This window comes from Leucoraja erinacea, chromosome 34 (assembly GCF_028641065.1).
Source record: "Leucoraja erinacea ecotype New England chromosome 34, Leri_hhj_1, whole genome shotgun sequence".
NCBI lineage: Eukaryota > Metazoa > Chordata > Chondrichthyes > Rajiformes > Rajidae > Leucoraja > Leucoraja erinaceus.
Window position 1 is genome coordinate 14,534,133 of NC_073410.1, and position 16,218 is coordinate 14,550,350.

The following is a 16,218-nucleotide window of genomic DNA, read 5'->3' on the forward strand; positions in this document are numbered from 1 at the left end:
AGAAAAAACATATAGTCGGAATAAAATAAATAATAAGGACATCACCAATATACAAATTAAAGACAGAAATCGCTCCAAAGACAAAAAATCAAAAAACACAATGTGAAGAGAGAGCAGCGGCAGCTAAAGCGCGCCAGCGTCCACTCTCCCTTCCGACAGCCATCTTGGACACAGACTAACATGTTAACTTACACACAAAAAAATCATCCCCCCACAGTGGATACCACTTTGGGGGAAGGCTCAATGTCCAGTCCCCATCCCCAGTTCACCCAAAGTCAGGCCTATTGAGGCCACCGCTATTGCCTCTACGGAGGCCCGATGTTCCTGGCCGTTCTGGCTGGGTGGTGTTGCCCCGGCGTCGGGAGTGTCCTCACAGCGGCTGGGCCACCTGGAACGGCCGCTTCCTAGCTGGAGACCGCGGCTTCCGAAGCCGACAGGGACGCGCCGGTTTGGAGCTCCCAGGCTCCCGATGTTAGAGTCGGCGCCGCCCGCTCCGCTCCGCATACCCGCAGCCTGGAGGTGTTGATCTCGGCGGTCACAGCTCACCGGAGCTCCAGGGCGTCGATCCAGCACGGCGACCCAGGCAAGGCATTGCCCGCTCCGCTCCACGATAGCGCTCCAGCGCTGTGCCGCCAACGAAGCCGAGGTGCTGGGCGGTCCCCGCCAGGAAACGGCGCTCCACGCCCGCTGGTAGGCCACGAGGACGGGTCGACGGGGCAGCCCGGAGAAAAAGCTGCCTCACCGACCAGGTAGGGACCTAGAAATATAGTTACCCCCTACCCCCCAGATTAAAAAGTCCATTTCTCCAACAGACGAAGCACAGGACTAACTAAAAACTTCAAAAAAAAAAGAATTGAACGGACAGCTGCTGGTTAGCAGCCGTTCCCCAAGATGGCTCCTCCTCGACATCTACAATGATGTTATTCCAGATGAGGCTGAAAATGGATGAATTCAACGAGCTGATAACCAGTAACTGACCGATGTAGAGATTGAGGGGAGGAACTTGCTTTACTGAGAAACTGTTCTCCACGTGGGCTCCTCAATATCGGCGCCACCAAGCGCAGACTGGGCCATCGTTTCGCTGAACACCTCCGCTCAGTCCAACTTGGCCTACCCGATTTGTTTGGGAAACAGTTGAATTCCCCTTCCCATTCCCACACTGTGGTATGGATATTGATTTCTCTCACTTCAGGTAGCCGCTGTATTCCCTCTCTCTCTATCCCTCCCCCACCCAAGTTGCACTAGCTTGTCGTTTTCACCAACAAACAGCTAACAATGGCCTGTTTCCTTTCTCATTGTTACTGTTTTGCAGATCTTTTATTCATTGTTCTTTATCTCTCTACATCACCGTCTATATCTCTTGTTTCCTTTTCCCCTAAAACCCCTGTCCCACTGTACGAGTTCATTCAAAGAGTTCTCCCGAGTTTGCCCTGATTCGAACTCAGAGATTTACGGTAACGGCCGCTCGTCGGTACTCGGGGCTCTCGTGGACATTTTTCAACATGTTGAAAAATCTTCACGAGTGTTCCCGAGCTTACCGCGTTTCCCGAGTACCTGCCGCTAGCGTTACGAGCCGCTAAGAGACGTCCCCGAGCTCCAACGTACCCGCTACGTTCATTCTCCGTGCTTACCACGAGTTTGATTTTTTTTTAAACTCGGGAGAGCTCTTGAATGAACTCGTATTATGGGACAGGGCCATAAAACAGTCTGAAGAAGGGTCTCGACCTGAAACGTCACCCAATCATTCTCTTCGGAGATGCTGCCTGACCCGCTGAGTTACTCCAGCACTCTGTGTCTAGTTGTTGTCTGCCTTTGGTTCATGAGTTTCAGAGCATCTGAGATTAACTGATAAATGCAAACAGAATCAAGGACGACACACAGCCCCATCATTCTCTCTTCTGCCCTGATTTTGATTATCCTGCTATAGGAAGAATGTCATTTAGTTGCAACGTGTGCAGAGAAGATTTACAATGATGTTGCCACAACCCAGGGGGTCTGAACTTTATGGAGAGTTTTGGCAGGCTCAGACTTTATTCCTTGGAGCAGAGGAGGCTGAGGGGTGAACTTATAAGGTGTATAAAATCATGAAGGAAATAGTTTATTTGTGCTTTTTAAAGAAAAAGTACTATTTACATTTCCACATAATTCGGATCCATCACACAAAATCAATTTGATACCAACCTCAATGGGGAATAGATAGGGTGAATGCACAGAATCTGTTACCCAGGTTGGGGAATCCAAAACAAGAGGACATGTTCAAAGTGTGTGGAAGAAAATATTAATATGCTTCCTTACTTAATTTTGATTGGAATTCAACAAGTTAACGAAAGGCTGCTTGGATGTGGCAATTGGCATCTCTCGTTGACCAGGTGTTGAAGAGGTTCAAAGGAATCGGCAAAGTAAGATTAGATGTATTACCTCTTATCTAGGAATGTATTGAAGGGTGGATGGTAAATGTAAACATGAAATAGTAGATGGAGATAACAAAGCTTGTTTCTCTCAACAGTGTGTTACCCAGCGCCCTCTACTGCTAGTAGCGTAGATATGTTGCAGTAAATGGGGGGCTTATGATTGGCTTGGAGAGGGGATGGTGGCACGGGCCGCCTAAAAGATGAGATAGAATAATGTCAAGATGCCTTTTTATTGTCTTTGACTTGTATTAACCATCTGTTGTAGAATAAGATTGACATGAACAAAAAAGTATGTTCTGACTAATGAAATAATTGGTACATTAATAAATAATTAGAGGCAATGTTTATAGATAACTGATAAAGGAGGATCCCAGCTACTTTGGTAACTGGGTCCCTGGAAACCTGGATACTTAATAAGTAACCGTTAAACAAAGTCTGTACTGGTTTGGATTATGATATGCAAATGCCTCTAATAAAAATTTATTTAAAAAAAAAATAATAAAAAAAATAATTGGTACCCATGTAGTAGATAGTATATTTTTGTATTGTTGTACCTAACAAAAAACAAAAGTTGTTCACTGCAGATCTGTTGGTTAATTCTGCTGTGAAGTCAGAGAACTGGTGAGCAGTTTACTGCCCCCATCTCTCCATGATCTCATGCAATAAAGTCTCTTGAAGTAAACCTGCGAAGTCCCCGTTTTTCATTTTCCTTTAATTTCCATCTAAATTAATTTCTTCCACAAAGTGAGATGGACAAGATTTACCAGGAACCTCAGGGGCAACCTGTTTCACTCAGCAGGTGGTGGTGGGTATGTAGAACGGGCAGCCAGAGGAGGGAGTTGAGACCCATAGAATAACAGCATTTCCAAGGCACTTGGACAGGTGCATGCAGTGGCGGACTGGCCAGGGTGTCAGCTTGCCCGATGGCAAGTGGGCCCCTGATGAAGTGATAGCAAGTGATGGCAAGTGGGCCCCTGTTAAATGATAGCATTGTAGTTGTGGGTGGGCACCCTTTGTCTCCTGGCAACCAATATTTTTAGACCCAGTCTGCCACTGGGTGCATGGATAGGAAAGGTTTAGAGGGATATGGGTCAAATGCAGGGAATAACATTTAGCGTGAGGTGTAGCTGTGCCCCCAAATGCCCTGTTCACATAAACCAGGACAAAGGCAATCTGAGCTAATTGCTGCTCAGTCTGTCTCATGGCAAAGCGATGAAGCTTTTGTGCTGTCATGTAGGACTTACTCAGCAATAACATGCTCACTGATTTCCCAGTGGGGCTTTCTTTACACTTTTAGACTTTAGACCTTAGTAATACAGTGCGGAAGTGGGCCCTTTGGCCCACTGAGTCCACAGCCTATACACCAGCACCATCCTACACACTAGGGACAATTTACTGGTACTGAAGCCAATTAACCTATAAAACTGTACGAAACCGGAGCACCCAGAGAAAACCCACGCCGTGCAGATAGCACCCGTAGTCAGGATCGAACCCAGGTCTCCGGCGCTTTGAGGCAGCAACTCTACTGCTGCGCCACCGTGCTGTCTCTTTCATTGCGAATCTTCATCTCCTGACTTCATCACAGTCCTGGGCCAAACATAGAGCTGAACCCTAGAGGCGGGATGAGAGCGATTGACAACAAGGCAGCAGACAACCAGATATGGGATCAAACATGCCTGGTAACATTGAAATCAATGAAAATTAAAAGAAAATTCGAGAGGTTGGAGTCAGACCTCAGACATAGGAAGCTGGGAGGGGTTAGAGTCACAGAGTCATACCGTGTAGAAACAGGCCCTTCAGCCCAACTTACCCATGAAGGCCAACATGCCCCATCTACACTTGTCCCACCTGCCTGCTTTTGACCCATTTTCCTCTAAACCTATCCTATTGGATGATCAGCCATGATCATATCGAATTGCGGTGCAGGCTCGAAGGGCCGAATGGCCTACTCCTGCACCTAGTTTCTATGTTTCTGTTTCTATCTATCCATGTAAGCATCTTCACAAGTTCACGTTATAGGAGTAGAATGAGGCCATTCGGCCCATCAAGCCTATGCCGTCACTCAATCATGGCTGATCTCTGCCCCCTATTCCCATTTTCCTGCCCTCTCCCCATAACCCTTGACATCCGTTCTAATCAAGAATTTCTCCATCTCTGCCTTAAAATTATCCCCATTGCCCTCTGTGGCAATGAGTTCCACTGATTAACTACCCTCTGACTAAATGTTTCTTAAATGTTGTGATAGTTCCTGCCTCAATGACCTCCTCTGGCAGCTTGTTCCATACACCCACCACCCTTTGTGTAAAAATGTTGCCCCTCAGGTTACTATTAAATCTTTTCCCTCTCACCTTAAACCAACAGCCTCTGGTTGATGAACGCCAATCATCCCAGTAAGGTTGTAGCCATGCATTAATACAATCCCCAGTGAAGTACAGAATGCATAGAAACAGCCCACTGAGTCCATATGCAAGAGTCGCCAGGTGTTGGCACCATTGTACAGTCCCAGCTGTAGTTGGCCATGAAGGGCCGTTGCAGCCATCGCCTCCGTCTGGATCATCCCACGAACCTTCATCCCTCTCCTCGCCCGGCCACCTTTAGCCTTTCATGCTTCAAGGGGGCTCCTCCCGCAGCCGACCTCAAGGGCGAGGAAGGTAAGACCCCCGGCACTGTCGAGTTGGGGCCGGGACAATTCTGAAGAAAGGTCCCGACCCGAAACGTTATCTACCCAACACTGATTACAGAAGGAACTTGCCTGTGTTCAGCATGATTGAATGGCGGAGTAGACTTGAGCTGAATGGCCTAATTCTGCTCCTATCACTATGAACTTATGAGGAAGAGGGAGGGGAGAGAATAGGGAAGGAGAGGTGGGGGTGGGGGGGGGAGGGGAGGGAGGAGAGGAGGAGGAGAGGAGAGGAGGAGAGGAGGGGAGAGGGGAGGAGAGAGGAGAGGAGAGAGGGGAGGAGAGAGAGAGGAGAGAGGAGAGAAGGGGAGGAGGAGGAGAGGAGGAGGGGAGAGAGGGAGAGGAGGAGAGAGAGAGAGGGGAGAGGAGAGAGAAGAGAGAGGAGGAGGAGGAGGAGGAGAGGAGGAGAGGAGGAGAGGGAAGGAGAGAGGAGAGGGGAGGAGAGAGAGAGGAGAGGAGGAGAGGGGAGAGGAGAGGAGGAGAGAGGAGGAGAGGGGAGGAGAGGGGAGGAGAGAGGAGAGAGAGAAGAGAGGGGAGAGGAGGAGGAGGAGAGGGGAGAGGGAGGGGAGAGGATGGAGAAGAGAAGAGAGAGAGAGAGAGAGGAGGAGAGAGAGAGGAGAGAGGAGGACAGGGGAGGAGAGAGGAGGAGAGGGGAGGGAGAGAGGAGAAGAGAGAAGAGAAGAGGAGGAGAGAGGAGGACAGGGGAGGAGGGAGGAGAGAGGAGGAGGGGGAGGGGAGAAGAAGAGAGAGAGGAGGAAAGGGAGAGGAGGAGAGGGGAGAGAGAGGAGGAAAGGGAGAGAAGAGAGGAGGAAAAGAGGGGAAGAGGAGGAGGGAGGGAGAGAGGAGAGAGAGAGGAGGAGAAGAGAGGAGGAGGAGAGAGGACAGGGGGAGAGGGAGGAGAGGGGAGAGAGGGAGAGAGGAGGAGGAAGAGGGAGGGGAGAGAGGAGGAGAAGGGAGGAGGGCAGGAGAGAGGAGGAGAGGGGAGGAGAGGGGAGAAGAGAGGAGGAGAGGAGAGGGGAGGAGAGAGGAAAGGGGAGGAGAGGGGATGAGAGAGGAGAGAGGAGGGTCCTTCTCTCTGAAGCCAGGACAGTTCCAAGTGCCCCCCGTTCCCTAAGCTGGTCTGAGCTGAGCTACACCGAGAGGAGCTGGGCGAGGCGTGCGAGGCCGCTCTATTAAACCGCAGCGCCATTGAGAGTGTGGTCAGACAGAGCGAGTTTCATTCATCACCCGTTGAGTTGGCAGCCTTGTGTCCTCATTCGCCACGATGCCTGCGGGGAAGAAGGCATTTCACAGCCCAGCTCTGCGCCGAAGCCTCGCCTGGTGATGTGAACCCCGGCTGCCACTTCGAGGTACCATTAATTTTTGAATCCTGTGCATTTAATACACACCAGCTATCGGAATTGGGGGTTGCAGCCTGCGATTTATGGCACTGTACTTCACTGTCCGGTCGCTCGCTTTAAGCCTCCACTTGCAAATTGCACCGCACTTTATCTGCGAAAAAAAAAACTTTTTTTAAGCCAAACAAAAAAGTTGTTGGGGGATCCGTCTTTGCTTTCTGCGGTCCCTTTCTTTATTGAACAAGATAAATATTTTCACAATCTGGCGGGCAGATTGCAGAGGGAGATTGAACGTGGCTGGGCTTTCATTTGAGAAGCCAGTCGGTGCTGCGCTGATCCAGAGAAGAGGAGAAAAAAAAGTTAGAGCAGTGGGCACGATAAAAACTTTTGGAAGTTTTCAAAGGGATGTCTTTTATTTGGGTGGGGGATGGGTGGAGTGCGCTGGCTATTAATCAGATTGGGACCACTCCAGATAGCTTGCTGCATTTTCAGGAATGATTCAGACTCAGTGCCTCTGTCTCTATGGTCCGGGGGGTGGTGGTCGACGTTAAATAATGTCGGGTTTTTTTTTGTGTGTGAAGATATCACTTTCTTTCTGACTTCGGTTGGATTTCTGGGACGGGGCCGGATTCGTTTGATCTGCAGTGATTTGCACCAGAAGCAGGTTTGCAAATGGAAAGCGCATGGGGTTGGGATAACCTGCTGTATTTAGCAAGGATCCGTTTTACGTGGACTTAAAGGAAAAGGCAGACCAGAAACCGTTTGATCGCCGAGTCCTTTCGCACCCTCCCCCTCCTCCCCCTCTCCTCCCCCCTCTCCTCTCCCCCTCTCTCTCATCCATCCCCCCTCCTCTCCCCCCCTCCTTCCTCTCATCTCCTCTCCCTCTCCTCCCTACTCCCTCTTTTCCTCCTCTCTCCCCCTCCCTCCCTCCCTCTCCTCTCCTCCCCTCTCCTCTCCCCCTCTCTCTCCTCCCCCCTCTCTCCCTCCCCTCTCCCCTCTCTTCCTTTCCTCTCATCTCCCCTCCCTCCCTCCTCTCCCTACTCCCTCTTTTCTCCCTCTCTCCCCCTTTCCTCTCCCTCTCCTCTCCCCCTCCTCCTTCCTCTCATCTCTCCTTCCCTCCCCCCTCTCTCCCTCTCCACCACCCACTCGCTCGCCTCTCTCCTCTCCCCTCTCCTCTCCCCCTTCCCTCTCCCCCCCACCCCCTCTCCCCTCCCCTCTCCTCCCCTCTCAGAGTTTAACGCTCACTTCGCGACTTGGGGCAGTTCCCCCCTCTGAGTCCCTTTCTATGGGCTTAATCTGTTCAGAAATGCCCCTGAATGAAACCAACTCCCTGTGTGTGAGTGTGATTAATTTAAGTTGCATTTCGTCGAGGCTACTACACAGAGTAGTTTAAAGTCGTTGAACCAGAGTTTGGGTTTCAAAGCACGATTTCCTTCTTTTACAGCTGGAGCCGGCTTGTGTGTTTAATTGGTTGTCAAATCCTGTTTCGCTTGCGAGAAATTCCTGGATTCTGACCAGTATCTGTGTTCAATGATCAGGCCATATTATTCCACCAGCCGCGGCGGCTGGAAGTTCTGACTAGCTACTGGATGAGTAGCCTCCCTGTTACTCCAGGAGAGCTCGCTGTGTTGCCAACATGGGTCTGGTGGAAAGTTTATTACGAGGCGGAGGCAGATTCAAGTTTTCAAGACAGAGTTCCTTGGTTTCCTGGTCCTCCAAAATATTCCAAATGGAATTTAAACTGGAGGTGGATTTTGCTCTAACGGAATCAAGGGATATGGGGGGAAAAAGCAGGATCGGGGTTCTGATAAAACTTAGCGGGTGCAGCAGCATCTATGGAGCGAATGAAATAGGCAACGTTGCCTATTTCCTTCGCTCCATCGATGCTGCTGCACCCGCTGAGTTTCTCCAGCACTTTTGTCTACCTTCGATTTTCCAGCATCTGCAGTCCCTTCTTAAAATCTCGGGGTAGTGGTCATATTGAATGGTGGGTCTGAATAAGGGTTTCGGACCGAAACGTTGCCTATTTCCTTCTCCCCATAGATGCTGCCTCACCCGCCGAGTTTCTCCAGCATTTATGTCTATCTTCCAGCATCTGCAGTTCCTTCTTAAACATATTGAATGGCGGTGCTGCTTTGACGGGCCGAAGGGCACCTACTTTCTACGTTTCTATTCCCAGCGTCTGAGTCGGTTTGATTCGGGGCCAGTGGCGACCAGAGCAACTCGAACCAATAGACAGAAAATGCTGGAGTATCTCCCATGCATTTGCAACTTTAACCAATTTCTGGTTGAGCCGTGTTCGCGCCCCGGGTTACGGAAATTCAGTCCAACCTCCACTGGCCATTCGCACTGAGCCTCATTCATTGTTAATTCAACTTCACTTTTGCCACGGGTTTTTAAGTTTGCTACAGCGCCGAGGTGCAGCATCGCCGAAAAGTTTTTTGTTGCATGCTATCCAGTCAGTGAAAAGACTGTGTAGGAAGGAACTGCAGGTGCTGGTTTGCACCGAAGATAGACACTAAATGCTGGAGTTATATGGCAAGGGGGTGGACCTGTACAGTCTTTTCACTGAAGACAGACACAAAATGTTGGAGTAACTCAGCGGGATAGGCAGCAGCATCTCTGGAGAGAAGGAATGGGTGATGTTTTTAAGTCTCAAGAAGGGTCACCCATTCCTTCTCTCCAGAGATGCTACCTGTCCCGCTGAGTTACTCCAACATTTTGTGTCTACCTTCAGTGAAATACTGTACAGGTTCCACCACCGATTTTTTCCGGCACCCTTGGTTTCAGAGCCTTGCTGTATTATCCGTTTTGCCGGACCAACAGAGGTCACGGATTTGGGGAAGCCGAGATACAGTCTGCCTGGGAAGTCGGCTATGGGAACGGATCTGCCGGCTCTGGCCGGGCCGGAGTTCCAGAGCACCGGCCCGCAGGGTGCACATTTGACCCGCTGATCGGTCTCGGAAGTCCCGATGAGGTCGAGATTGGCTGCCTCACCCGACCTAAGTGCCACGTTTTCGGGTAGAGTTCCGGAGGGGAATTTTGTCCGGATTAAAATGGATGGGGACCACCAGTTGCCGGAAAATCGGTGGTTAGCCTGTACATGATTACAATCGAGTCACCCACAGTGTACGGGTACAGAATAAAGGGAATAACATTTGGTGCAAGATCAAGAGTTCAAGTGAGTTTATTGTCATGTGTCCCTGATAGGACAATGACATTCTTGCTTTGCTTCAGCACAACAGAACATAGTAGGCATGACTACAGAACAGATCAGTGTGTCCATATACCATTATATAAATATATACCCACATGAATAAATAAACGGATAAAGTGCAAATAAACAAACAATGGGCTATTAATGTTCAGAGTTTTGTCCGAGCCAAGTTTAATAGCCTGATGGCTGTGGGGAAGTAGCTATTCCTGAACCTGGTCGTTGCAGTCTTCAGGCTCCTGTACCTTCTACCTGAAGGTAGTGGTGAGTGTGTGGGCAGGATGGTGTGGGTCCTTGATGATATTGCCAGCCTTTTTGAGGCAGCGACTGCGATAGATCCCCTCGATGGACGGGAGGTCAGAGCCGATGATGGACTGGGCAGTGTTTAGTACTTTTTGTAGTCTTTTCCGCTCCTGGGCGCTCAAGTTGTCGAACCAAGCCACGATGCAACCGGTCAGCATGCTCTCTACTGTGCACCTGTAGAAGTTAGAGAGAGTCTTCCTTGACATACCGACTCTCCGTAATCTTCTCAGGAAGTAGAGGCACTGATGTGCTTTCTTTATGATTGCATCAGTGTTCTCGGACCAGGAAAGATCTTCAGAGATATCCACGCACAGGAATTTGAAGCTCTTGACCCTTTCCACCATCGACCCGTTGATATAAACGGGACTGTGGGTCCCCATCATCCCCCTTCCAAAGTTCACAATCAATTCCTTGGTTTTGCTGGTGTTGAGGGCCAGGTTATTGTGCTGGCACCATTTGGCCAGTCGGTCGATCTCACTTCTGTACTCTGACTCGTCCCCATCAGTGATACGTCCCACAACAGTGGTATCGTCAGCAAACTTGATGATGGAGTTCAAGCCAGTAAAGTCTGATAATAGATAGTCTAAGGGTCTCCAATAAGGGAGATGTTAGCTCAGGACTGCTGTCTAGTTGATGACAGGATGGTTCAGTTTGCCTGATAAGAGCTGGGAAGAAACTGTCCTTGAATCTGAAGGTGTGCATTTTCACACTTCTGTGCCTCTTGGTTGACGGGAGAGGGAGAAGAGTGAGGAGACTAGTCCTTGATTGTGTTGGTGGCGTTATGAGGCTTTTCGTGGTGAATAGTGCTGTAGGGAGGAGCTGGTGTGCTTTTTGTTGATTTTTCGGGTGAGATGTTCAGCATCTTCAGCGTGATTCTCAAAATAAAAAGTTTTTATTTGTGAAATAAAGTGGTGCATTCATATGCTGCCATTCCATTCCATTTGCACACCTCTCCCAACTGACCCATCCCTGAGAAAGAGGTCGGCTGTCTGTAGGCAGGTTCAATGGTAGCCCAGACTTCAACATCAGCTTACCGATCCGAAACGTCACCTATTCCTTTTCCTCCAGAGATGCTGCCTCTCACATCAGTCAATGCATAGGTTCTGGGCAACAAAAATATATATACTGTAGATGCTGGGAATCTAAAATAAAAAAAACAATAAATAATAAATATCCAGACACAAGGGAACTGCAGATGCTGGCTGCCAAAAATAAAAAAGACACAAAGCGCTGGAGTAACTCAGCATGTCTGGCAGCAACTCTGGAGAACGTATTCACTGGAGTTTAGAAGGATGAGGGGGTTCTTATAGAAACATAAAATTATAAAAGGTACATAAACATGCTGGAAACATGCACCCGCTGAGTTTCTCCAGCATTTTTGTGTACCTTCGATTTTCCAGCATCTGCAGTTCCTTCTTAAAATTATAAAAAGGACTGGACAAGCTGGATGCAGGAAAAATGTTTCCCAATGTTGGGCGAGTACAGAACCAGGGGCCACAGTCTTAGAATAAAGGGGAGGTCATTTAAGACTGAGGTGAGAAAAAGCGTATTCACCCTGAGAATTGTAAATTTATGGAATTCTCTGCCACAGAGGGCAGTGGAGGCCAAGTCACTGGATGGCTTTAAAAGAGAGTTAGATAGAGCTCTAGGGGCCAGTGGAATCAAGGGATATGGGGAGAAGGCAGGCACGGGTTATTGATAGGGGAAGATCAGCCATGATCACAATGAATGGCGGTGCTGGTTCAAAGTGACGAATGGCCTCCTCCTGCACCTATTTTCTATGTAACGTGGATAGGTGACATTTTGTGTTGGGACTCCCCTTCAGGCTGAGGACGAAGTCTGAAGAAGGGTCAATTCCTCAGAGTCCAGACCAATCCCTGTTCTCCAGAGATGCTGCCTGACCCATTGAGTTGTTCCAGCACGTTATACCTTTCATTTTACACCACAAATACTCAAGAGGTCAGGTTAACATCTGCGGGGACAGAATCTGAGTAATGTTTCGGGTAGATGCCCTTTCATCAGAACTGGGGGTAAAACTAGAGGACATGCATTTATCTTGATTAATACGGGTGTCAGAGGTTGTGGGGAGAAGGCAGGAGAATGGGGTTAAGAGGGGAAGATGGATCAGCCATGATTGAATGGTGGAGTAGACGTGATGGGCCGAATGGCCAAACTCTACTCCTGTCACTTTTGACCTTATGCAGGCTGTTATGTTGCAGAAAAGCAGTCATGTTGGGGGTGATACAAGGGAATGTGGTAGATTGGAGAGCAAGAAGAAATGAGTACTTGCATGGTGGTGGTTCTTGGTAAAATGGTGGCGGAAGGATTATAAATAGCAGCTGATCTGTCCAATTGATTGAAAGATACAGCATAGATACAGGCCCTTCAGCCCACTAAATCCACGCTGACCAGCTGTATCCTGTTCACACTAGCCCTCTGTTATCCCACTTTCTACACACTTGGGGGCAGTTTGTCACGGCCCATTGACCTACTAGCCCCCGTGTCTTTGGGATGTGGGAGGAAACCGGAGTACCCGGAGGAAACCCCTACAGTCACAGGGGGAACGTGCAAACTCCACATAGACAGGACCCGAGATCAGGATCGAACCTGGGTCTCTGGCACTGGGAGGCAGCAGCTCTACCAGCTGCACCACCGAGGTATCTGGGAGAGGTGTACATTGAGGGAGGTGAATGACGATACAAATGGGAGAATAAAAACACTGAAGAGAGAGTTAGATAGAGCTCTCAAGGGATATGGGGAGAAGGCAGGAATGGGGGACTGATTGTGGATGATCAGTCATGATCACAGTGAATGGCAGTGCTGGCTCAAAGGGGCCGAATGGCCTATTCCTGTGTCTATTGTCTATTGACTAATGGAACTGAGATACTGGAACTGCTGGGCGAGATCTTATGCAAAGGGGAAAGGTTGATTTTCTAATATTACTGAAAGCAACCTTTTGAAGAGGAATCTCTTCAGCCAGAAGGTGGTGAATCTGTGGAATTAATTAGCGGTGGAGGCCAAGTCATTGGGTATTTTTAAAGCAGAGATTGCCGGATTCCTCGCTAGTACTGGTGTCAACAATTACTGGGAGAAGGCAGGAGAATGGGGTTGAGAAGGAAAAATAAATCAGCCACGATCGAATGGTAAAGCAGACTTGATGGGCCGAAGGGCCTAATTCTTTTCCTATGTCTTATGATTTCAGTGCCAAGGGCCATACTGTGTCTCAGTGGAAAGGGAAATATTTACTGAGGTACAGGAAAAGATTTTGATGCGTACTATTCTGTTAAAGAAATAACGATACAATTGCTGTCAAGCTGTCTAAAAATCAGATAAAGGATACAACACTTAGTGCAAGATAACATCTGATTGAAGATAGTTTATGTTATTTTGTGTCAGGCATGTGTTGAGGCATGCAGGTGCAGCAGGTAGTAAAGAAAGCGAATGGTATGTTAGCTTTCATTGCAAAAGGATTTGAGTATAGGAGCAGGGAGGTTCTACTGCAGTTGTACAGGGTCTTGGTGAGACCACACCTGGAGTATTGCGTACAGTTTTGGTCTCCAAATCTGAGGAAGGACATTATTGCCATAGAGGGAGTGCAGAGACGGTTCACCAGACTGATTCCTGGGATGTCAGGACTGTCTTATGAAGAAAGACTGGATAGACTTGGTTTATACTCTCTAGAATTTAGAAGATTGAGAGGGGATCTTATAGAAACTTACAAAATTCTTAAGGGGTTGGACAGGCTAGATGCAGGAAGATTGTTCCCGATGTTGGGGAAGTCCAGGACAAGGGGTCACAGCTTAAGGATAAGGGGGAAATCCTTTAAAAACAAGATGAGAAGACCATATTTCACACAGAGAGTGGTGAATCTCAGGAACTCTCTGCAACAGAGGGTAGTTGAGGCCAGTTCATTGGCTATATTTAAGAGGGAGTTAGATGTGGCCCTTGTGGCTAAGGGTATCGGGGGGTATGGAGAGAAGGCAGGTATGGGATACTGAGTTGGATGATCAGCCATGATCATATTGAATGGCGGTGCAGGCTCGAAGGGCCGAATGGCCTACTCCTGCACCTAATTTCTATGTTTCTATGTATCACACAACTGTTTGCCAATAGCGCGCAAATGCTAGTGCCACGTAGTTGGCCTCTGCAAGGCCAAGGCCACAGGGCATGTGTCATGCAGCATGTCATAGCTCAGAGTTGTTCTGGAGGTACCCGGATGTGGGGTCGAAGGACGAGAAGCTGAAGCAAAGAAGTCGAAGCCAAATAACCGAATAGACACGTAGCCGAAATGGCAAATAACCAAAAGGGCGTGGCGCCTAAAAACCAACTAACCAAAAGCATACGAGGCCGAAACGCCAACAAACCGAAAGACTGCGTCGCCTAAAAGCCAACTTCCCCACAGCCATCAGGCTATTAAACCTGGCTCGGACAAAACTCTGATTATTAATGACCCATTTTCTGTTATTTGCACTCCATCAGTTTATTTATTCATGTGTGTATATATTTACAGTATATCATGGTATATGGACACACTGATCTGTTTTGTAGTAAATGCCTACTATGTTCTGTGTGCTGAAGCAAAGCAAGAATTTCATTGTCCTATACAGGGACACATGACAATAAACTCACTTGAACTTGAACTAACCGAATGCCGTTCTGCCAAAAAGTCAAATAACGGACATGACGTTGCCGGGGGGCGGGACTTGTCAGTGATTGTGCCAGACCGCCCGCGCCCATCACATCACTGGCCGGTGGAGACGGGAGGGTGGGGGTCATTTTCCCACACAAGCCATTATTTGACTTTTCGGCAGAGCAGCATTCGGTTAGCTGGCGTTTCCGCTTCATATGCTTTCAGCTCGATGGCGTTTCGTTTCCATTCGGCTATTTGGCTTCGACTTCCTTGCTTCGGCTTCTGGTCCTTCGACACCACGTCCACACGCGGTTCTGGAGGCCCCTCCCCCGTCTGCCGCATCTTCAGTATATCCTCGCGTCAGCATCTTCGATTTGCTCCTTCCTGCGCCTGTCTGCAGCCTGTTGGGACTGCGCCAGGTTAGCCACGGTTGGTTGGAACCTGCTGGGAGTTTCTCGAAGGGATCGATTGCCGTGTGAGTGTCTTCCTGAGATTTCTCTAATCTCTCATCCCAGAGTCTGAGCCTTCTGAGCCCAGGGAATGTGAAGTCAAGTCAAGTCAAGTCAAGTTTATTTGTCACATACACATACGAGATGTGCAGAAACTTCTGCGTGATTTCAAACGCTGAGGTAGCAAAGGGTGATCATCTTTCATCCTCTGATTGTCTGATGCTTGCTTTTTTGACTAGCCACAGCTCTTCTGATTCCAGGGGGTGAAATGTCAGAGACTAGATAGATGTTGTCAGTCTAGGTAGGTTTCATGCATCCACTGATGCAGCAACAGCTTGTGTTTAGCACAGGATCAGTCTTCCTTTTAGCTCAAAGGTCTTCAATGAAGGAAATGAGAGTCTTCAAAGGTCTTCAAAGATAGTTCAAAGGTCTCCAATGAAGTAGATGGGAGGTCAGGGCCACACTCTAACTTGCGGGAATAGGTTTAGTTGCCTGATAACAGCTAGGGGAAAAACTGTCCATGAATCTGGAGGTACGTGTTTCCAAACCTCAGTACCCCTTGCCTGATGGGAGAGGGGAGGAGGGAGTGACCGAGGTGAGGCTGGTCTTGATTATGCTGGTGGCCTTGCCAAGGCAGCGTGACGTGTGGATGGTGTCAATGGAAGGGAGGTCGGTTCCTGTGATGTTCTGGGCTGCGTCAGCAATTCTCTGCAATTTCTTGCTGTTTTGGATGGAACTGTTCACGACAGGGTCAAGAAAGGGGTGCCAGGGTTAATGGGGAGAAAGCAGGAGAATGGGGTTAACAGGGAATGATAGATTAGCCATGATTGAATGGTGGAGTAGACTTGATAGGCCGAATGGCCTCATTCTAAGAGGAAAAGATTTAATTGGAATCCAAGGGGTAACTTTTTCACACGGAGGGTGTTGGGTGTATGGAACAAGCAGCCAGAGGAGGTAGTTGGGGCTGGGACTATCCCATAGTTTAAGAAACAGTTGGACAGGTACATGGATAGGACTGGTTTGGAGGGATATGGACCAAGCGCAGGCAAGTAGGGGGCAGCTGGGCCATTGATGGCCGGTGTGGGCGAGTTGGGCCGAAGGGCCTGTTTCCACACTGTATTACTCTGTGACTCTTCTAGAAATTATGAACTTCTCGGTTGCAGACTGACAAGGATCCTGTAGAACATGGCGATA

General features: G+C 48.8%; 1 protein-coding gene across 3 annotated transcripts in view; it reads left to right on the forward strand.

The window, feature by feature from the left end:
* Nucleotides 1-6,108: 6,108 nt before the first annotated feature.
* Nucleotides 6,109-16,218, forward strand: part of LOC129713048 (carbohydrate sulfotransferase 3-like) — a 113,408-nt gene continuing 103,298 nt past the window's right edge. For 2 of the 3 annotated variants that reach the window (XM_055661913.1, XM_055661915.1), the window contains exon 1: nt 6,109-6,440. The gene's annotated coding sequence lies outside the window, so the exon portion shown is untranslated. Of the gene's footprint in view, nt 6,441-6,463; nt 7,093-16,218 lie in introns of those variants that run through there. The other variant, XM_055661914.1, reaches the window with a different exon arrangement.